This window comes from Oryctolagus cuniculus, chromosome 13, assembly GCF_964237555.1.
Source record: "Oryctolagus cuniculus chromosome 13, mOryCun1.1, whole genome shotgun sequence".
Lineage (NCBI taxonomy): Eukaryota > Metazoa > Chordata > Mammalia > Lagomorpha > Leporidae > Oryctolagus > Oryctolagus cuniculus.
Window position 1 is genome coordinate 26,436,861 of NC_091444.1, and position 23,385 is coordinate 26,460,245.

The following is a 23,385-nucleotide window of genomic DNA, read 5'->3' on the forward strand; positions in this document are numbered from 1 at the left end:
AATGCCCCTGCAGCTGAATCCTTCAGTTCCCTGACTCCTACCCTACCCAACCCATGCCCCAAGTCTGCGCCCCCTGCTTTCTGCCTTCTAAGAGAACTCTGAGCCACTGTTTCTCACGTGGTCATGCACTTCGCCAAGCCCACTAACTGTGGATGAGGAGCGAGTGGGCAAGCAGACATGAGAGCATGTCTGCCTGGTCATTGCTTCATGAAGGAAAACGGAGCCTCAGGAAATGACCTAACCTTTTCCCCGTGGACGTTGTCAGGTCTTGTGTGGACTTGAACTCTGGCAGCTCTGTTGTCCCTCAGAGAGGTGCTCCAAGGACCTCGCTGACATGCCAAGAGTGCAGAGTGGATGCGAATAACGAGGTTTCTCCGTGACACTGCTTCGCTGATTTCATGAACCCTGGAGCAACCCCCACTGGGGCTTCTTGTTAAATGAAGTGATCTTTTTCCTTCCAGCTTTGGCTCGCTGGGTCAGGGTTTCCAATTACTTATAGCCCAAAGGAGCCTGAGTAATAAAGGGGAAAAAACTCACTGTAAACAAAATAAGAATTTTGAGCAACATGTTAGTAAAGATTTGAAGCATTCACATGAATTGAGGCCCACTGCCTTGCGGAGAAAAAGACTGAAACACGATTCCTTCCGTGCCTCAGCTCCAGCTCTCATGTACCTGTTTGAACCCTATCCACCCACTGACCAGCTGGATGGCCTTGCTAAGTCAGTGCTCTGAATGTCAATTTCCCTTCTAATAGAACTGACGTAAGAGGTCTGTACTGGATGGTCAGAATTGACCAAAAATAATATGAATAAAATGCGTAGAACAATCATTGACCAAAGTAATATGAATAAAATGCATAGAACAATCTGGAATATATACAGTGTGTAAGAAATGGTCATTTATTGGCTTCCAATATGACCTCTGTAGTCCCATCTGGTCCAGATATTTGCCCTTGGAGGTTTCAATGTTACTATAAATCTAATTTCTTCCTTGCTTCCCCTAAGCAGCTGCTCTCACCTCCTCTCTCCCCACCCCCACCCCCCATGCTCTGGATTGCAGGGAAGGTTCATGTTGTTCCCTCGCCTTAGCAGGGACTTCAACTTCTGCAGCTTTCCAAAATGCATCTGTTGGGGCTCAGCTCCTTGACCCCTCAGCTCCTTGCCCCTCAGGTGCTATAAAGGGTCTTTTAGTCTCCCACAGCGTTTTCCATTTCTCATGCCATATTTCCACTATGAGTCAATTATACCTGTGTCTTCCCCCTCCAAACTGCAAACTCCTTGCAGCCCGAGTCTGTAATGGACACTTACTGAAAGATGGCACAGTATGCTTCCCGCTAATAAGTCCCTGTTGTCACTCAGGTATTCATTTTCTCCTTTTTATTTCTAAGATTGATTTATTTATTTGAAAGTCAGAGTCTACCCAGGGACGGGTTTTTATTGTCTAGAGATAAACACTTCCTGCCAAAGCTCTAGACTTCAGCTTGGGGCTTTTTGACCCAATCTACGCATGGCATTTCTCTGGACACATGGATTGGTTTTGGAGGGATCATGTGACCCAGTTTGAACCAATTAAAATTAAAAGTAAGGGAATCTTTGCTTCATGTTTCTCAGTGGAAAAAATGCCCTTGCCTTTTTTTTTTTTTTTTAAAGATTTATTTATTTTATTTGAAAGGCAGAGTTACTGGGAGGCTGGGCTGAAGCAGAGAGAGAGAGAGGGGTCTTCCATCCACTGGTTCACTCTCCAGATGGCTGCAATGACCAGAATTGGGCTGGCCCGAAGCCAGGAGCCAGGAGCTTCTTCTGGGTCTCTCATGTGAGTGCAGGGGCCCAAGGACGTGGGCCATCCTCCATTGCTTTCCCAGGCCATAGCAGAGAGCTGGATCAGAAGTGGGGCAGCCAGGGTGCCAGCACTGCAAGCAGTGGCTTTACCTTCTTTGCTACAGCACCAGCCCCATGCCTTTGCTTTCAAAAGAGAGACTCCACTGAAGATTCCTGTCTTTTGCAAATTCTGGTGTTTGTTAGGGCTGTTTTGGCACAACGAGGGAAGCCAATCTGAGGATGGGACCAGTTTACAGAGGGGAGATGACTCAGGAGCCGCCTGAGGTAACCCTGACGCTTGTCCTGTCCAGTTCTCTCACACTTGCAACCCAATGCATCCCATCCCATACAGGCATCCTGTCTTCAGCTTTGTATCCACCCCAGGACCTGCATTCCACGCATGCAGGACAGGCATTCCACGCATGCACGATGGGTTGGATGAGCCCATGATTCCATTCGGTTCCTTTTCTTTGGACCTGCCCTGCACAGTTCCCACCAGCCCCACCTCACTTGAGTTTGAGGCTTCTGGTAGGAGGAGGTTCTCATTTTCAGCTTCCTGAAATAACAGGAATGTTCATGTCTTGCCAGCCCAGCTCTGTCTCGGGAATTCCTTGATGAGCACTGGAAATCTTAACCAAATCTCCTTTCTCAAGACTTTGGACTGTGACCTTTTGGATTGCAATTGTGGTTATAATTTCAACATATTGTCATGGAGTTTGAAGCTTATTACCTCCTGGTGATAACTTTGGAATCACCTAGGGTAATCAATAAACTGTCTACATATTTTATTGGAGGCTGTGTCAGTGTTGTTGAGCATTCAATCACCAAATATTTGAACTGCACATTCCATACCATGGAATAAAACAACTTCTAACAAGTTTCTTGTTCATCATTTTCGTTATTGCTGGATTGGGATTATTAAGAGCTTTATTGTCAATTAGTCATATTTCTTTCCTTTTTTGCAGTTTTCAAGTATACAATGTGTTGTTGTTAACTGTAGTCTCATGGTGCACAAATAGATTTCTTGAACTTATTCCTCCTGCCTGACTGAAATGCATGGCCTTGGTCAACGTCGCTCCAATCTCCCTACCTCTAACTCCTGGTAACCACTGTTTTACTTTATTCCTGTGAGGTCTTTTACGCACTCTCTCCCTAAGTGAGTTCATGCAGTGTTTGTCCCTTTGGGCCTGACTTATTTCACCCAACATAATGTCCTCCAGCTTCATCTATGTTGTTGAAATTGACAAGATTTCTTTCTTTTAGTTTAAAACAAAAAGTATCTACTTGTAATCACTTGTAAGGGGGAGAAAGAGGTCTTCCATCCACTGGTTCATTGTCCAAATCCAGGGGTGGGCAAGGCCAAATGCAAGGGTCAGGGACTTCATCCAGATCTCACATGTGAGTAGCAGGGACCCACCTTCTTGAGCCATCACCCCCAGAGCATACATGAGCGAAGAGGGGAAGCCAGGATTCGAACCCAGGCACTCAGATATAGAATACTGGCATCTCAAGCAGCAGTTGATCTCACTGAACCACAGTGCTCACCTGCAGGAGTTCCTTCTTTTAAAGGGGGGGAGGGTGGGCACTCATGGAACTGGGAGTTGGGACACTGGTGAAGACATCCACATCCCATGTGGGAGAGAGGCCTGACCTCACATCAGAGTTCCTGGGTTCTATTCCTGGCTCAGGCTCTGATTCCAGCTTCCTGTCGGAGCGCACCCTAGGAGAAAGCAGGTGATAGCCTGAGTAGTGGTGTCGCTGCCACTCACAAGGGAGACCTGGACTGGGTTCCTGGCTCCCAGCTTTAGTCCAGCCCAGTCATGACTATTGCAGGCATGTGAAGGGAAGAGTCAGCTCCTTCTGTTTCCTTTTTCTTTTTTTTTTTAATACTTATTTGTTTTATTTGAAAGGCAGAGAGACACAGAGAGGAGGGAGAGGAAGGGAGAGAGAGAAATCTTCCATTTGCTTCTTTACTCCTTAAATGACTACAAGTGCCAGGGCTGGAACTCCATCCAAGTCACTCACTTGAGAGGCAGAAACCCAAACCCTTGGACCATCATCCACAGCCTTTAAGACAGATCAGCAGGGAGCTGGATCAGAAGTGCAGAGCAGCCAGGATGCAAACCAGCACTCTGATACGGGACGCCAGTGTTAGAAGTAGCGGCTGAACATGCTGCCCCCCAACACTGACCCCGGCATCTCCTTAGGTCTTTCTGTCTCTGTCTCTTCCTCTCTCTCTCCCTCTCAAAGCTTTCTTTTTCAAATATATAAGATTGGATATTGTTACATTGTGTGTATATACCGTATTTTCTTTATCCAAGAATCATACTTCTAAACTTGGCTATCATATGCTGGCTCTAATTTCCTCCTACTCCCATCATGTATTCTTTTAAATGGAACTCCTTATCTTGGGCACAGCTAATAGGGCCAGAGATGGGTACTGACCCTAAGGCAGACATCCATAGGTGGCCTAGGACCCAGCAGATGGTCTGGCACAAGATTGTCACCCAACCACATTGTGTTACTGTGCCTGGGCAACCAAATAGGTCAACTTAAAGGGATTCTGACTGTGAATCATATAGGAAGGAATACAGACTGAGTAATAAAAAGGTGAATAATTTCAACCACATTAATTTTTTTTTCTTTTCTTTTCTTTCTTTCTTTTTTTTTTTTTTTTGACAGGCAGAGTGGACAGTGAGAGAGAGAGACAGAGAGAAAGGTCTTCCTTTTGCCGTTGGTTCACCCCTCAAGTGGCCGCTACAGCCAGCGCGTTGTGGCCGGTGCACTGCGCCGATCCGAAGGCAGGAGCTAGGTGCTTCTCCTGGTCTCCCATGTGGGTGCGGGGCCCAAGCACTTGGGCCATCCTCCACTGCACTCCCAGGTCACAGCAGAGAGCTGGACTGGAAGAGGAGCAACTGGGACAGAATCTGACGCCCCGACCAAGACTAGAACCAGGTGTGCCGGCACCGCAGGTGGAAGATTAGCTTAGTGAGCTGCGGCGCCAGCCCCACATTAAATTTAAGTATTCTGTTATCAAAAGATAAGAGAATGAAAAAATAAGCCCCAAAGGGAGAGAAAACATATACAATATTATGTAGATGATCCATCATTATACAAAAGAATTCCTACAAATTAATGTAAAGAAAACAGCAACTCAATAGCTCTATCCAAAAGTTTTCAATAGGTACCTAAAGAAAATCCAAGTGTTGGATAAATGATATGAAAAGATACTTAGTTTCATTAGTTATTGGAAATTATAAATGAAAACTCAGCTATGCACCCAATACATCCACAGGTTTGGCAATATTAAAACATCTGAAGATAAACGCAGACAGAGCTATGAAACACAGGGAAAACAAGGACAGAAAATGAAGATGTGTAACTGCTACGACTACTTTGAGTTTGGCATTTTGAGCTAAGCACTCAAGAGTCACCACTGTACTCCTAAGAACAAATCAAGAGAAATATGTGCACATGTGCACTGAGACATGTATGTACAAGAATGTTCATATCATAATAGCAAAAAAAAAAAAACAAAAAAAACCCAAAAAAATCAGAAACAACTTATCAATGACAGACTAGATAAATAAATTGTGATACATTCTTAAACTGAACACTATTGAGCAGTGAAAATGAATGAACAACAGCCACATGAGACAATGGTGTGATTATTCCATGTGGGCAGGAAGTAGTAAAAGAGGATGGAAGCGAAGGGTGGGAGTTGTGGTGTTAAACCACTGTGTGGGATGCCCACCTCCACAATCTGAGTGCCTCTGCTTCCAATTCAACTTCCTGCTAATGCACACCTTGCGGTTCAGCTTGCGACGGTGTAAATGCTTGTGTCCCTGCAATCCACATGGGAGATCCAGATGGAGTTTCTGGCTCCCGGCTTTAGCTTGATCCAACCCTGGCTGTTGTGGGCATTTGGGGAATGAACCAGCAAACAGAAAAATCTTTCTGTCTCTCTGTCTCTATCTCTCTGTGTCATTTTGCCTTTCAAATAAAAAAAATAGACAAAACTTTAACAAAAGTGTTTGGAAGTGGTCTATCCATCATCCTTCATGGCCAAGTGGCTTTGCCTTCTGGGAGGTTCTTCATCCATCACCTTTCTTGAGAGATTTGAAGTGAGCTTTGGATTAAACCTTCTTTGATGCATGTAGATTTCACAGCCTTCATCCTGTTGTGCAGGTGGGAGCTCACTGGCTGTTTTAAGGTTTAAACACTTACAGATGCTTTTTTTTTGCTAAGGCTGTTAGTTCTTTGTCAATATAATTCCCTTGAAACCTAAGAAAGCTTCAGACAATACCATGAGCCAGTTCCCTGAGGTTCTTTCCTGGATACAGTTCTTTGTTGTTGTTGCTCTTTTAAATATTTCTTTATTTATTTCCAAGGCAAAGCAAGAGAGAGAGAGAGAGAGAAAGAGAATATGAATCTTCCATCCTCTGGTTCACTTCCCTAATGGCCAGGACAGCCTGGGTTAAGCCAGGCTGAACCCAGGAGCCAGAAACTTTTATCCTTGATGGCAAGCACCCAAGTACTTGCACCATCACTTGTTACCTCCCAAAGTGTGTATCCTTCATCCACTTCGTCCATCATCACCTTCCTTCTCAGGCACATTAGCAGGGAGCGGGATTGGAAGTAAAGAGTCAGGACTTCAACTGGTGCTGATATGGGAAGCTGGCACCACAAGAGGTGGCTTAGCCCACTGCACCACAGTACCAGCCCCCTGGATATACTTCTTAAATCCGCTTTGTTATTTGGTTTTCATGATAAATCATTGTTTCTCTGTCTCATTATAGTGGTGGCTACCTTGAGTCAATCTGAAATAATCGGCTTTTCATGCAAGTCCTTAAACCCTTAGTCTCCTCTTTGCCATAAGCCTGGCTCCTGGTTTGGCTGAGAAGTTTCAATGGGTCTTTGAAAAGTGCTTTGAGCAGCTATAGTTGATCTCTTCTTGCTTTGGTACAGAAACAATTGATTTTTAAAAAGATCCACATTTCAAAGATCCACATTTCCGCTTTCTGGACACTGTCTGCAGTGTGACCAATTTGCGCCTGCGCTTGTTCTTGTGATACCTTGCAGAAAGGCAGAAAGGAGCAACCCGCACCCACTAACAACGTGACTACGCAACCGCTTCCTCCGGAGCAGGGACTCTGTGGCACGTGGGCTGTCGCTCACACTCTTGCAGAAGGTTGCTCCTGTCAGGTATTTTTTTGCTTCAGCTCACCAACGATGCCAGCTGTCCAGCACAGTCTCAATTTTCTCATCTTCCAGCTGCTGCAACAATGGCACGTACCTCAGGTCTTGGAAACAGAGATACCATCTTGGTACTGATCACTGTATTCGTTAGGGTAAGTTAGATTGCACTGATGAAGGCATCCACTGGTAATTGCATGACTTAAAAATGATAGCTTAGGGGGCCAGCATGGTGGCATAACAGGTAAAGCCACTGCTTGCAGTGCCGGCATCCCATATGGGTGCCAATTCAAGTCCCAGCTGCTCCATTTCCAATCCAGCTCTCTGCCATGGCCTGGGAAAGCAGTAGAACATGGCCCAAGTCCTTGGGCTCCTATACCCATGTGGGAGACCCAGAAGAACCTCCTGGCTCCTGGTTTTGGATCAGTGCAGCTCCAGCCATTGCAGCCAATTGAGGAGTGAACCAGTGGATAGAAGACCTCTCTTTCTCTTTCTCTCTCTCTCTCTCTCTCCCTCTCTCTCTCCTTCTGCCTCTTTATAACTCTGCCTTTCTAATAAATAAATCTTTTCTTTAAAGAAAGATAGTTGAGGCCGGCGCCGTGGCTCACTAGGCTAATCCTCCACCTTGCAGCGCCGGCACACCGGGTTCTAGTCCCGGTCAGGGCACTGGATTCTGTCCCGGTTGCCCCTCTTCCAGGCCAGCTCTCTACTGTGGCCCAGGAGTGCAGTGGAGGATGGCCCAAGTGCTTGGGCCCTGCACCCCATGGGAGACCAGAAGCACCTGGCCCCTGCCATCGGATCAGTGCAGTGCGCCGGCGGCGGCGGCCATTGGAGGGTGAACCAACGGCAAAGGAAGATCTTTCTCTCTGTCTCTCTCTCTCACTGTCCACTCTGCCTGTCCAAAAAAAAATAAATAAATAAATAAAAGAAATAAAGAAAGATAGTTGAGTTCTTTCTCCTGGAACAGCTCAGGGTGAGCATTCTTGGAACGAGGGATGTGGGCAGCCACCCAGCAGGAACCAAGTGGGGCGTCTCCTTGGCTCTGCTTCTGCCTGGGCATCTGCTCCCTCTGCCCCTCTGTCTCCCTGTCTCTCTCTGTCTCAAGGAAGCAATATGCAGCCACCCACAGTGCCTGTTTCCATATCACAGCTGCCAGCCCATGGACAGCCTGGATCTCTCTTAGGATCCAGTTCCTTGAGGGCCCCTCTAGGGGTGGGACTCTGACTCAGCTGAGGACAAGAGAGCAGGGTTCGTGCTGAACAGGTGGCTGCTGGGAGCTGCCACCGTGGGCCAAGGGGCAGGAAGTGAGCTCCTATGAGGGAGCCAAGTAGCTGCCGTCGGCCGTAGCTATTCATTCCTCTGGACCCTGCTCCCTGGAGATAACAGCCATTGCTCTACCTAATTATAGCACTGATCTGATGAGCTAGCACACATAACGCAACTACCATCAAGCAGGCGCTCTGATGGGGAGGTGACTGTGGTCAATCAGATCACGTTGCAGGGTGATCGGTTTTTAGGAAGCCCAGCCTGGCAGACCAGCACGCATCCTTCCTTCCTCCAGCCAAGCTGACTACCTGACACAGGGATGTGGCCAAGGCCTCTCCTCCTCTGTCTCAGCCCCAGCTCCCTCATCTGTTGTCTCCCACTTTTAATTCAGAGCGCCCCAGGCCACATTCCTGCAAGCATTCTTTGCTGGGCCAAACCTATGGCTTCCTCTGGGCCCTTGTCACCCCTGCAGGCACCCATCTGCCATGATGCTACTTAGGAATGTAGCGTTTGTAAGTCTGTCCTCCCATGTGAGCCACGAGGCTGTTCTCGACAGCCATGACGGGGCTGTGCACCTGCGTTCACCTGACCAGGTGTGTCGAGTCACTGTGTTCTCACAGGAAGGAAGCTATCTGTTTACTGATTCATAAAAAAGGAACTCATTTACCTTAGGCCACTGCCTTTAGCCAGGATAATGTTAAAAACTTCCAAAACAGATGGCCATGGGGTGTGTTTCTGCTCTCACCTCAGCCTACAGTCAGACCGCCTGGGTGTGGAAAGGACTTGGTAGGTCATCTTAGGCCAGGTGCCTCCCAAGGTGGGGCTCTGTACCCCCTGCCGGCCCCTGACACAAGGGCCTCTGTCTCCAGCTGACCAAGGAGCTTGTGACCTTCCGAGGAGGTTCACTCGGCTTCTTTCTGTTACAGATCTGAGAAGAATAGATCCTAGTTCTGCAGGACCAGAATGAATGCTTCCTCCCCACAGCTGCCCTTCTTGCACACGGAGTGAGGGTCCTGTCCCTTCTAGGTCTCCTAAGACAGAGGGAAGTAAGGAACTTTCCCAGGGACGCACAGCATGCAAGTGATGAGGCTGGGATTCGAACCCAGGCAGTCCATTAGCACTCAGAGTCTGTGCTCTACACCGTCAGACCTCCTTGCTTCTCTACTGCCTTTTCCCACTGTTCTCTCAAGAGCAATTTCTGGCATCACTAAGTGTCCATTTATGCCATAATACTTCAGCATACACGTTGAAATCTTGATTTGGGCATCCAAAGTATTAGTGATCCCTTCTCATCAGGGAGTCCCGTTGGACCCACCTGTGACTTCCTTCCATAGCAAGACCATTTGTCAATTCTCTTTAAGCTTAGAGTGTTTAAAAGTCTGGAACCTTCCTAGTGTTCCATTACCCCAGCCACTGCTTCCCCGAGTGCATGCTGAGACAAACCACCTAAGAATCACTTGGGTACATGTTTAAAAATAACGCAGATCCTCAGAATTTGCCTCAGACCCTGCAGGAGTAGAATCACTGGAAGTGGGGCCCAGAAATCTGTATTCCAACAGTTGTCCAAATGCCTCTGTTGTCAGAGAAGCTTGGGAACCAGTGATGGAATCTCCAGTTCTCCTCATCTGTGCCAATGGCTCCATCACATCCAATACAAGATCCCAAGCACATTAAAGCTATGGAAACCCTTGGCAATCACGTGAAAGGTGTCCAGGCTCTGCTCTTAGTCAGCCGGGTGATTTAACGTCTGGGCTCTGTTCACCTTCAACAGGAGGAGGCTGGCTGAAGCATTGTGGAGGAGGCTGTGGTGCTGCGGTATGCACACACATGCCTTCTCCAGGTTGAGTCACGCATTCCCCAAAGTGCTGCAAGTGTCGGCTGCTGACAGCTCACACGTGGTTCACATTATGTCTTCTCCAGGGGTGTAGCCTTTATCCAGGGTATAGTTGATGAGAAAATGCGAAGACCCAGCCCCCCAGCTCAGGTGGGTCTGTCCTGAAGGGCCATCAGACCCTGGTTGCATCTGCATCACAGTCTAATTCATCCCTCTGCCCATTTCTACTCCCTTCACTTTTTTGCAAGTGTGGGTCTCAAGGACATGTCTCAGTGAACTTCCTGCACGCAGTCTCTCTCCAAGTCTGTTGCCTAGGGAACCAACCACCACCATGACCTTCTGCTCCTGAAGCATAGAGTCTCCTCTTAGGATCTTTTCAACCATCTTGGGATCTCTGCTCTCCTCTTCATCCCTCTCACAATCACTCTTCATTCACTGAACAAACATTTATTGTGCTCCTACTACGTGTCAGGTCCTGAGCTCAGCCCAGGCATTGAGAAGCGTGCCCATGGCTCTTACAGTGGAAAGAAAGCAAGTACTTTGAAGCTGAATGGCTCCTCTGTCTCTTTGTCATTTGTTAACACTGTGCTGTTCCCCAAGCTGTGGGACTAGCTCATCTTCGTGCCCTGAACATGACCTCCTGATTGCTCTGGTCAGGGTCTGCCAGGCCCCTCTCACTGGGGGCTTAACCCTTCCTGACACCATTCTTAGGGGCTGTGTCTCTTTTTGTATTCCTTTCTTAGCTTCTGGGTTCCTCCTTCTAGTTCTTGTAGTCAAGTTGGACAAGGGCCAACGGCAGTGCTTCATTCCTTTAGGACATGAGTGTCTATTTCATGGTCACCAGACTAGGGATAGTAGGAAATCTGGGGAAAAGGATCTCAGAGTCTCCCAGACAGTCTGGGATGGAAATCAAGATTCAGAGTCAAGTTTTCACCCATTGATCTATCTAGGGCCTGCCTACCTAGACAAAGTTGAAATAAGTCAGCCCCATTGGCTGCTGCCACCCTCTCTCGTCAAGTCCAGTCCCTGAGGGCTTTCGGCAGCCCCATCTCCCTACTCCCCTTCGTGGGTCTGCAGTCTTCCTGCTTCTTTTTCTGCACACTTCCTCTTCCCTTTGCTATCAATCATTTTCACTTTTACTTGAATGAGATTGAGTCATACGCTCATTTTCCGGGAATCGTCACATTTTAAGCTTTTCTCAGACCACCTTGCAACACGAAAGGCTTTGTCCAATGGACAAGGCATTGGCAGACACTAAGAAACCAGAAGGCTTTTTGTTGACCTTCTAGAATCACGTCATATCCAAGGGTTTGTCATTAGACAGACACGACACTCTAGCACAAAAGCAGAAAAGACCCAAGTCCAGCACTCTCACCGCGTACACGAGCAAGCCAAGGAGCAGTGGTGTCTAGCAACTTGCTCAGAGGTCACACAGCAATAATCGCCTAAACAGGAACAAGCAAAGAGGGCACAGATGGGAGGTGCTAATTTCTGGATGCTGCCTAAAAGTCTTGCTTTGACCACTTACTCACAAAAGGGGATTTGTTCCTACTGCTCTGCCAGTGGGTCAAGTTCAAGCCTTCCATGCCTTTGATTAGATAAGGAGTGAAGGAGCCCCTAGGTTCTAGGACCCCTGCCCTGAGGAATACCATTTAACTGCTGTATCCTTATTTTCCCAGTCTGACCTTGCTCCCACAAGCTGGGGGTCATCAGGCAAACGAAGACACACAAAACCTCAGAGCCAACAAGCATTTTGCAGCCCAGGGAGTCATCGTCCCCCCTGTGTGCTAGACTCTTCCATGGAGCTGGAAATGGATGGAAGGTGGGGAGAGAGTGGGGCCTGGTGTATGACTTCTTTTTTCTTTTTTAAGCTTTGTTTATTTGAAGTCAGAGTCACACACACACACACACACACACACAGATCTTCCATCTGCTGGCTCACTCCCCAAATGGCTGCAACATCTGGGGTGGAGCCAGGAGCCATGAGCTTCATCTGGGTCTCCCACGTGGGTTCTGGGGCCCAGGGACTTGGGCCATATTCTGCTGCTTTCCCAGGTGTATGAGCAGGGAGCTGGATGCGAAGCGGAGCAGCCAGGACCCGAACCAGCTCCCATATGAGATCCTGGCACTGCAGGTGGCGACTTAACCCACTGCGTCATAGCACCAGCCCTATCGCCCTTGCTTCTTAGGCCACACTATGGCCATGTGACCATGTCTTAACCACAGTGATGTCCTGTTCACCTGGCCACAGTGATTGTCTGGGAATTCATCCGAGGATCAATCCAAAAAACACAAAACAAAACAATCATGGATTTTTTTTAAAATAAAGTTCATGGAAGAGGCCCTTCTTTCTGGCCAGGAACTCTATGACTGTGACCTCAGAGCTGCCATATGAGGAACCTGGGAGAATGAGGCTACACTCAGAGTTAGGAAGAAATGAGACAGTGAGAGAGGGATGGAAACAAGGTGAGGGTGTGCTCCTGTGGGGTCAAGTTCCCAGGGCTGACTGTCCTGGCATTCACCGGCAGCTGCTGTTTTGATTCCTTGAGCTATATTTCCCCCAAAGTCTTTTTTAGCTTAAGCCAGTTTGTTCTAGAATCTCAACTGCTTGCAACCCAGATTCTTAACGACCAGAACACTCTGACAGCTTCCCTCTCTATCATACAGTTTAAAACAAGTTGTCAAACATTCGAGGCTCTGTGTATCTGAAAACCAAGTCTGTCCCTGTCTTCCTTTGGTCAGGAGTGTTGGCATGGTCTCTTGTCACCTGGCTTATGCTGGGAAGTGCATCTCCCAGAACCTCCGTCACTGTGTGGCTCTGGGCTAGAGTCAGCCGGATGGGAGCTGCATGAGAGGTGGGAGTCTGCAGAGAAAGAGCTCCCATTGAACTGGGAAGGTCATGGTTGGTTGGAGGTGGTGAGAGACAGGCAGAGGTGTAGGCAGCTCCTGGCTGTCCTCACCGTCCCTTTCTGTGACCCCACGCCACCTCCAGATGCTCTGCTGTGGATTCCCGGAGCCAGCAGCCACAGTGAGTCCACATCCTTCCATGCCAGTAGCTAGACTTGCCTTGTCCACCCACTCCCGGGGCTGGTCAGTGATCTGGCTGTGACCCTGCAATTCTGCTTTTCAGACCTCTACTTCCGCGGCTCCCTTCTGGGCTGTGTAAGATCCGATGCTTGCAATAAGTGCCTCACCCCCTCATACTTGCAGTACTTCTGCTTTGCTGGTTCTATTCTGACGAATGCAAATGATACTGGGTGGGCCCCCACAAAGGAACTTCCTGTTTCTTTTCCTCACTCCCTAGCTGACACCCACTCCTACCTCCACTGTCCCCTCCTCTCTGGTCATCTCCACCATCTTTTCTCATCTCCTCCTGTGTGTGTGTCAGTGGGAAAGCCTGATCCTGCCCCTGCTCACTTTATTGCTATGCTAGATGCAGTCTCCAGTGCCTGGGTCACTGTCAATCTTTCCCCTGCTCTCCGCTTCGAATCACAAGTCTGGGTCTGGCAGGCAGCCTGAAGATTTGCCGTAGACTGGCACTCAGCTAAGGCAAATGCTGGGACGCCCTGCCTGGAGCTTCCCACTCACGATTTCCAGTTAAGAAACATCATTAGGGAAGGAAGCAAATGGGCACTGCGTGTTGCCTAGAAACACAACATGAATTAACATGGTGAAAACTAGTTGAGTTGCAAATGATGATGGAATGTTGTATTCTAAAAATCAACCTGGTGTTTTGTTGGCCCATGGAATGCTGCACACTGGGTTTGATATTTCCACTGGGAGCTGGCTCTGTTCTTGATGGGTTCCAGGTCTCTTCCAGCTTCGTGATGACAGCTCAGAGGCCAGAGATGCTCATCGCAACCCAGCCACTGCTCAGTGTGAGTAGCTGGTTGAGTCAGCTGGGCTTGGGCTGATCTAGCTGGATCAGGGGAGTAAACAGAGACGGACTTCGAAGTCTTGGAATCTCAGGCATGGAGGCAACCACGCAGGTTATCTCCTAATGCAGGCTGCTGACCTGGTCTCCATCCTTTCGCTCTGGCTTCCCTTCACCCATCACTGAGCTGGGACCCTGTGGCCACATTCCATTCTCCCATCTCTGCAGGCAGATCCTGGGGTTGGTTGCCTAGGCCTCTGCCTAGTAACTGGGACAAGTGTCTAACAGCAGGGTTTTCTTCATATAGAATTAGACACCCTAAATCTTTTTTTTTAAGATATTATTTTTTAATAATTCTAAGGACAGATGTGTCAAAGTTGGGAATTTATTATTTTTTTTTCTTTTTAAGATTTATTTTGTTTATTTGAAAGGTAGAGTTACACAGAGAGGTAGAGACACAGAGAGAGAGAGAAAGGTCTTCTGTCTGCTGATTCACTCCCCAAATGGCCAAAATGACCAGGGCTGGGCTAGACCGAAGGAAGGATCTTCTTCGGGGTCTCCCACGTGGGTGCAGGGGCCCAAGCATCTGCTGCTTTCCCAGGAGCATTAGCAGGGAGCTGGATCAGAAGAGCAGCCGGGACTTGAACTGGTGCCCATATGGAATGCTGGCACTGCAGGCCAGGGCTTTAACCCGCTGTGCCAGAGCACCAGCCCCGGCACCCTAAATCTTAAAAAGGACATTGTTTAGCATAGCCTCACACTGGCTGCTGTAGGCATTTTAGAATAAATCAGTGCATGGAGGATCTCTGTCTCTGTCTTTCTGCTTCCAAATGTTGAATGACAGTAAATAAGTAAATACGTTTTAAAACAAACCAACAGCCAGCGCCGCGGCTCACTAGGTTAATCCTCCACCTGCAGTGCCGGCATCGGGTTCTAGTCCCGGTCGGGGCGCCGGATTCTGTCCCGGTTGCTCCTCTTCCAGGCCAGCTCTCTGCTGTGGCCCGGGAGTGCAATGGAGGAGGGCCCAGGTCCTTGGGCCCTGCACCCGCATGGGAGACCAGGAGAAGCACCCAGCTCCTGGCTTCAGATTGGCGCAGCATGCCGGCCGTAGTGGCCATTTGGGGAGTGAACCAATGGAAGGAAGACCTTTCTCTCTGTCTCTCTCTATCTCACTGTCTAACTCAGCCTGTCAAAAAAAAAAAAAAAAAAAAAAAGTTGTTTCTCATCTTGACATGGGGGACATGAATAGCAAAGTACAGCCAGGTGGGAACTGGGAGAAGCTGGAACATGCAGGAGGAAGAGTAATACATTGCAATGTTACAAACAAGAATGAAGCAGGTAGTTACTGTTAGACATCCGGTGTGTGCTGCACTTTGTGCATTAATATGTAATCCTCACAACCATGCTGAGGCTACCTCTGATTTACCAATAAGGGAACTGAAGTCCAGTGGTCTCAGTAACAATGCAGATCTGGGCGCCAGACACTCTGGAGTGACCCTAGCCTCTATTTCTTCTCCACGCACAAACAACCCTGCCCCCCTATGCCCTCATCTCAGTTATGCTTGATTAAGAATCTTTTAAGGAGCTGGCGCAGTGGTGTCGCAGGTAAAGCCCCTGCCTGTGATGCCGGCATCCCACCTGGGCACAGATGTAAGCCCCGCTGCTGCACTTCCAACCCAGCTCCCTGTAGTGCACCTGGAAGCAGCAGCAGAAGATGGCCCAGGCGCTCGGGCCCCCGCCACCCATGCAGGAGACCCAGATGGAGTTCCTGCTGCCTGGCTTCTGCTTGGCCCAGCGCTGGCCTTTGCAGCCATCTGGGGAGAGAGCCAGGCTGATGGAAGATCCCTGTCTCTGTCTCTCCCTCTCTTTCCGTAACTCTGCCTTTCAAACTTTTTTTTTTAAAGAAATCTTTTCTATATTATAAGAAGGGAACTGGAAGCCAATAACTCATTTCACCCACAGCGTGTCACACGGGGTGACTTGGGTAAATTTATGGTTAAATAGTGCAGTTCTCTTTCAGTCAAGAAAATTTATTCTTTTTTTTTTTTAAAGATGTATTTATTTATTTGAAAGAGTGACAGAGAGAGAGAGAGACAGAGACAGAGAAAGGTCTTCCATCTGCTGGTTCACTCCCCAGATGGCTGCAACAGCCGGAGCTGCGCCGATCCGAAGCCGGGAGCCAGGAGCTTCCTCCAGGTTTCCCACATGGGTGCAGGGGCCCAAGGACTTGAGCCATCTTCTACGGCTTTCCCAGGCCATAGCACAGAGCTGGATCGGAAGTGGAGCAGCCGGGACTTGAACTGGTGCCCATATGGGATGCCAGCACTGCAGATGTCGGCTTTACCGGCTATGCCACAGCGCCGGCCACAAATTTATTCTTGCTGCTTCCTCTCGCTGTCTTTGTGCATGCCCCAGGTGTAGGAGAACCCCTCTGGGCATCTGGGCTGGGCAGATTCTGTCGAGTTATGGCAATCAAGGCTGTGTCCTGACCAGGTAAACCCAGTGAGCAGCAGCCCCTGCCTGAGATCGGTTTAATGAGGTTTATTTGGTTCTGTTGCACTTCCACCAGCCTCTCATGTGTCCTCATAGCCTCCTGGAGCCCGGGGCAGGCCAGCAGGGCCCCTTCTGCAGCCCAGAGAGGACTACAAGACTCCAGTCAATGCTGATACCCACTGCCAAACTCCCTGACTCCGTGTGGATGTTTAAATGCGTCTTTCCTATGTGGAAGGTGTGTTTTTTACTTATGTCTACTGCTGATTTCAAGGGCAGGGTTGGGGCTTTAACCACCTCCTCTCTCTCTCTCCTTCAGCACCACCATCCCCAGATGCATGAGCCCTCTTGTTTGTCACAAACCGCTGGTGTTCCTAGTTCAGGCAAAATTCTGTGCGGACACAGCAGGCTGGGGTCCCAGTTGTGCCTCTTTCCCACCAAATGAGGCCCTTGAGTCCTTTCTAGGTGGAAATTCGGGGGCCACCCATCCATGTTTCCACCTCTTCCCTGAGACTGTCAGCTCCTTCTCAAGGGGTGCCCCCACAAGTGCAACGACTACTGATTGCTGTGGAGTTTTCAGTTCGATTAAATAGATTGACAAAAATAGTGGATTTGCTTGTTCCCGGATAGATCGTATTAAAACTATGCTCCAATTTAATCACCTATTCTTTGTATCCTGATATTATGTTATGATGTGGGAAAGAGGCAACCATTAGGTAAATGTCTTTTTTTTTTTTTTTAAAGGGTGGGAGAAGATGGGAATGGAATTCCTGTGGCATATTCCCACTTCTGTCTTGTCTCCATGGCCCTCTCCAGTGCCCTTTCTCTGCCCCCAGCTTCCCTCACTCCCCACGGTCCCCAGCTCCAGGTCGGTGGCCTCTCCAGGAGTGCCCCCAGCACACACTGAGTCGTGTCTTCAGATGCAGTTGGGAAGATGGAGAGGGCAGTCTGGGGCCCTCTGGATCCATCACTGAGCAGACTCGCACCAGGCCCTGGGCAGTCATTGGAGAGTGGGGAGGCTTGAGGAAGAGCCATGAACCAGCTGGGGCTGAAGACCTAGATATAAGGTGGTGAGCTTGGAGGAGGTACCCCAAAGAGACCTTAATTAAAGTTGCTTGGTGACTGTTTGGGGTTGAGCCTCCTCCCTGTCGGGTGTGCTTTTCCCAGTGATCTATGAATCACTGTATGGGCCACCTACACACATGGCATAAAGGCCTGACTGATGGCCTTGATGAGGCAGGGAGAGGTTCAAAGTGAAGGCCAGCAGGCTCAGAGTGTCAGGGCTGGGCTCTCCACGCAGGGTGTCCTTGGCCAGGGCCTCCTCTCATGCCCTCTTGGCTGCCTCGCCCCAGCAAACAGCTGTGGAAGGTTGACAGATGGGGCTCTGGGTGCTGCTGAAGCCATCCACATTCAAGGGCCTCCCCGCTAGCCTCGGCTCAGAGCGAGGCTGGACAGAGGGGAGGGCGATGGCCCCAGGCAGACTCTGACGGTCTGGCAAACCTCCATCTGCCTATGCATGTTCTATGTAATGTAAGCTGGCCTTGCACTCTCAGCGCTGTCCATCCATGCTTCAGCGTTTTAGTGATAAGAAAATGCATTCTTACATTCTTCCCCACGTCTATAACATCTAGGAAAATAGGCAGTAGAGGTGAGTTTTTCTTTATACTGAAGGTCTGTTTAAAAAAATTAAAACAAACTTTTTGATTTACGTTTTTTTCACTTAAGTAATACATGTACCATTTAGAAAGAGATACTGATTTAAAAAAAAAGATTTATTTATTTATTTGAAAGTTTATTTATTTCAGGTACAGAGAGAGATCTTCCATCCACTGGCTCACTCCCCAAATGGCTGCAACAGCCAGCACTGGGCCAGACCAAAGCCAGAAGCTTCATCCAGGTCTCCCACGCCGGTGCAGGGGCCCAAGCACTTGGGCCTTCTTTCGCTGCTTTCCCAGGCCATTAGCAAGGAGCTGAATTGGAAGTGGAGCAGCCAGGACATATGGGAAACTGGCATTGCAGGCGGCAGCTCCACCCGTTCCCCCACAATGCTGTCCTCTACTGTTGTGTTTTGAAAAGTCCCCTAGCCCAGAGTATGTGTTGGAAGCTTCATCTCCAAAGCAAGAGTGTTGAGAAGCGGGGTATTTGAGAGGTGACTTGACCACAGGGCTCTACCCTCAACAACAGATGGACACAGTTACAAAATGCTGGAGCCCGCAAGTGTGATCTCTGGCCGTCTTAGGTGCCTGCTTTTTTGCCTTCCCGCCCTCTGCCATGACATGATGCGGTATGAAGACCCTCTCTAGTTGTGACCTCTCAACCTTGGACTTCCCAGTGCCCAGAGTGATGAGCCAGCAAATGCCTATTATTCATAAATTACACTTTTCTACAGTTTTCTGTTAAAGGAACACAAATAGACCAAGAGCCATCTTATTATTTTGGCAGACCTCCAAGACTCTCATGTACCTATACATGAAAACACATATTTAACAATGTAAGATTGTATCATAGCTAAACAATTGCCTACATCATCATCTTCATCATCAATCTTAATAGTTACATAGTATTCTATTTTTGGGAGTAAGGGTAATTTATTTGATCAATTTCTATTGTTAAAACTTTAGATCGCTGGGGCCGGTGCTGTGGCATAGCAGGTAGAGCTGCCGCCTGCGGTGCGGGCATCCTATGAGGGTGCCTGTTTTAGTCCTGGCTGCTCCACTTCTGATCCAGCTCTCTGCTATGGCCTGGGAAAGCAATAGTAGATGGCCCAAGTGCTTCGGTCCCTCCACCCATGTGGGAGACCTGGAAGAAGCTCCTGGCTTCTAGCCCAGCTCCAGTGGTTGTGGCCATTTGGGTAGTGAACAGCAGATGGAAGAGCTCTCTCTCTCTCTCTCTCTCTTTGTAATTCTGCCTTTCAAATAAATTAATTTTTAAAAACTTTAAATTGTTTCCAATTTGGTCTTAATAAGCCACGTTTGAGAAATGTCCTTTTATAAACATCTCTGCTCTCTTGTTTTAGGAAAATTTCTTAGAAAAGCAACATTCACATCATTTTTCTCTTGCAGCTAGAAAAATTCTACCAACTTATACTCAGTCTCTTATCCACTGTGCCACAATGCCGGCCCTTCATTTTTTTGTTGCATTCCTGTTTGGCTGTTCACTGCCCATTTCTGTTTTTGTCTTTTGTGAGTTCTCAGTGTCCCCAGCCCATCTTTCTGTTGGTTGCTGTTCTTTGTCTTAATGACTTTTAAAGACCTTTACAAAAGTATATTAAGGGTATTACTCTTGGGGCTGGCGCTGTGGCACAGTGGGTTAAGCCTCTACCTGTGATGCCAGCATCCCATATGAGTCCCAGCTGTTCCACTTCCAAACCAGCTCTCCACTAATGTGCCTGGGAAAGCAGCAGAAGACGGCCCAAGTGCTTACGTCCCTGCCACAATTGTGGGAGACCTGGATGGAATTCTGGGCTCGTGGCTTTGGCCTGGCCCATCCCTGGCCATTGTGGCCATTTGGGGAGTGAACCAATGATGGAATCTCTCTCTCATTCTCTGTTTCTCTCTCTCTCTCTCTGTAACTCTGCCTTTCAAATAAACAAGATAAATCTTATGAAAACAAGGATATTACTCTTATTTGTGATGACTTACAAACTGCTGCCACAGTCTGTTCTTTTGATGGTTTGATTTATGGAGCTCTTTGCCACTCGGCGGTTTCACGTTTCTGCAGAGCCACCCCCTCCCTCGGCAGCTTCTACCCTTTCTGCTGTCAGAGCCGCGCGGAACCACACTTCCCCGCCCCCGGCCATTCAGGTGACTTCTTGTTGTCCAGAGGGAGCTGGGTCAACGCGTGACCCGGATCACACTTCTGCTTCGCAGATGTTTAGAAGCAGAAGCGATGATGCGTTTCTCTTGGCTGGAGACCTGAAAAGCAAACTGAGCTGTGCTAAGGCCTCTTCTTCGCTTCTTAGGCAAAGGATGGGACGGGACGGTGAATCCTCCCCCAGAAGCCAGCAGGAGGCTGCGTTCATTGCAGCAGGGCCACCTGAGGGCCTGCACAGCCGCCAAGAGCCACCGAATGAACTCGGCAGCCCCGGCCTGGCAGAGGCTCCGCTCCCACAGGGCCTGCTTGTCTGCTCAGGCTTTTACAGTCCTGCAGCCCAGTTCCAAGGAACTTCTGTGGTTTTAATCAATGTGCTTCTGGGAATAAGTGCCCTTATTATTTCCTAGGCCACATTAATTGCCTTGCTGATACCATCATGACACACTAACCTTTGGACTGCGGAACAGTAACAGTGCTTTCAGGAATCTCTAAGAGCTTTCTAATTAGGACTCTCGACAGATGGAAAAACCAAAGTCCAGAGATAGGGATGACGAAGCTTCACCTTGGTCACAGAGGAGCCAAGTTCAGGTCTGGCTCCTGCCTGGAAGCCACAGGGCCCCAGCTCCACTGCTTATTTGGTTGCGATGGTAGAATTTCCAGGCCCTTGGGGTGCGTGGCAGGAAATACCAGGCCCTGCTCAGGGTCTCCTGGTACTGGGTTGAGGACTGAGCAGTAGCAACGCCCAGGTGCTGGTTGGGCAATGGCTCTTGGGTTTACCATAGGTTCTTGGCAGCTCCAAGGACCAGACACCATGTCAAGGCTAGGTCATGTGAAACTGAACCCTGCATTCAGCAACTACACTTTACTGACCACCTTCTCGCCGGGCACTGTACTGGACACCAGGAATTCGAAGATGCACTCCCGAGCCCTCCATTCAGATGGCGACAGTCTATGAGAGGTGACAGATGAGTGAGCAGGGGGCTGGAGGCTGAGCGCTTTAATAGAGAGTAGCACAGAAGCCCCATGGGGAGTGCCTCCTGGAGAGGACCTTTGACCTGGGTAAATATTGAGAGATGAGCTGGAGTTGGCTGGGCAGAGCTAGGGGGCGGGACACACTGCAAGCTGGGAGCCAGGAGCACGCACAGCCCAGAGGTGTGGGACGGACTAGGGGTCAGGGACCAGTGAGAAAATCAACCCCCATCAACTGGCTGCGGTCATCCTGCCTTTCTCGCTCCATCTATTTTTAGAGGCACAATCTATCCCTTCTATTCTCAACAACTTGCTTCGGGTGTGAAAAGGCCCCTTGTCTTCCTGTGTTTGCCTTATTGCTCTCCCTGCCACTGTCCTCCGATCCATCCCGAAGCAGGACACACGCCCAGAAGGCAAGCGCCAGGAGGAACATTTCACAGCAGTACAGGGCAGGACCCGGGCCAGGAAGCTGGGCCATCCTCAGAAACCCTGGCCTGGGACGGGCTCCCGAGCTTACCCGTCACAGGCGCAGCCACCTGGAGCTCACGGCAGTCGCTGTGGATGAAGCAGACGGGGGCCAGGGGTGCGAGCGGGCAAGCAGCCTAGGAGGCAACAGGAGCGAAACCTCAGATTTGCGCCTTGGGATCTGCCCGGCGGCTGGGGTGTGAGAGCCCGGAGGCCGCTTCCGCCTTCCTCAATTCGTCTCCTCCTGGGGCCCCCTTCTGTTGTCCACTCTGCCTCTCCCAGGGACTTCCGGGCAGCGCTTCACACACCTGCAGTCGGGGAAAACATGCGTGGCCTCCATTCCACCACGCCCACCTCTTGCAGGCCCTTGGCACCCTGGACCCACACATGCGCGGTCACTCTGGCCTCTGAGAGACACGGGAGGTGTCCCTGAGAGCCACAGGCGCACACGGGGGCCTCGCGTAAGAGGCAGGCAGGCAGTTCCTGAACACGGAGAGGCCTGGGTGACATGCAATGCTGATCGCGCTTGGCGCTCCCGGCAAGGCTGCCTCACTCTGCTGTGTGGCCAAGGTGAGCACTGGGCGTGGCCAGCGGGCAGCTCAGTGGGGACTGCTCCAGGCAGAGAGGCAGGGCTGCAAGCCAGGGAGAAGCCAGGGAGTAGCCAGGCTGATGGGGCGTGGGGGGCGTGGGACAGTGGCGGGAGCTGTTGGCTGCCATCCACAGTCGTGGTGACATTAGCCACCATTTGGCCACACAGATGCTCATCCCACAGCCTCACCGCTTCACATGAAACCCCAGGGTGCTGCTGGGCCTGTGGAGGGCGGGACGGGCTTGCAGGGATGGAGACGAGCAAAGCCGCGAGGCTGCGTGTGAACCACCCGGCTCACGGAACGCCCTGGATGCCAGCCGGGCTGCCGTGTGCGGTGCACGCAGAGGGGTGGCCCTGAGCAGTGCGGGGAGCCGGGCTGCCGGCTAACTGCGGAGGGGCTTCCAGAGGATTGGGCTGTGCTGTGAACCCGGCTGAGGAATGGTTTCCGGTTTGTAATCAGGGGAGTAAACTGGGAAGCACTAAGTGAAGTTTGCTCGGAAGGGACCGAAACTAGAGACGGGAAACAGGAAGCGAAGGTAGTATTCGGGGAAACATAGTGAGCTTGTGAAGCAGGGTGATGGCAGCGGAACAGAAGAGGGGACACCCCTCCTTCCCCCAACCCTCAGGGAAACAAGCATGGCACACAGCCTCCGCCTGCCACTCTCTCTGCTGTCAACCCTGTCCCTGCCCCCTGCCACCCCCACCCCCACCAGCTCCTCTCCTGTTCCCTCCATCCCATAACGGGAAATGGCTGGAGGCATGGCTCTGAGGACAGTCACATGCGGGTTATTTATATATCTGCAGCTGACTGCTGGCTGATGGTGGAGGGCAAGTGTGCTGGGTGGGGAGCAGGGGCACACCCCACCTCCCAGTGCGGAGCCCACAGCTGCACCTCCAGGAGATCCTGCTGATGGAATGGGGCGCCTTCAGTGCGTCAGTATCCCCAGTTTGCCGGCTGCTTCCTGATACCTGAACTGCACCTCTTGCCAGCCTTGGAGGTCTCCTTGCTTCCTGTTCTGTGTCTGGGGCGTGGCAAAGTCCCCCAGACCTTGTCAGTGGGGAAGTCCCGCCC

The 23,385-nt window shown here is 49.9% G+C and overlaps 1 long non-coding RNA gene across 1 annotated transcript; it reads right to left on the reverse strand.

Annotated features, from left to right (window-relative positions):
- Positions 1-242: 242 nt before the first annotated feature.
- On the reverse strand, positions 243-23,385 carry LOC138844941 (uncharacterized). Its single transcript, XR_011381426.1, has 3 exons — positions 23,206-23,385; positions 21,777-22,032; positions 243-510 (listed from the first exon to the last, which is right to left on the reverse strand). It is a non-coding gene; the product is annotated as an uncharacterized lncRNA (long non-coding RNA).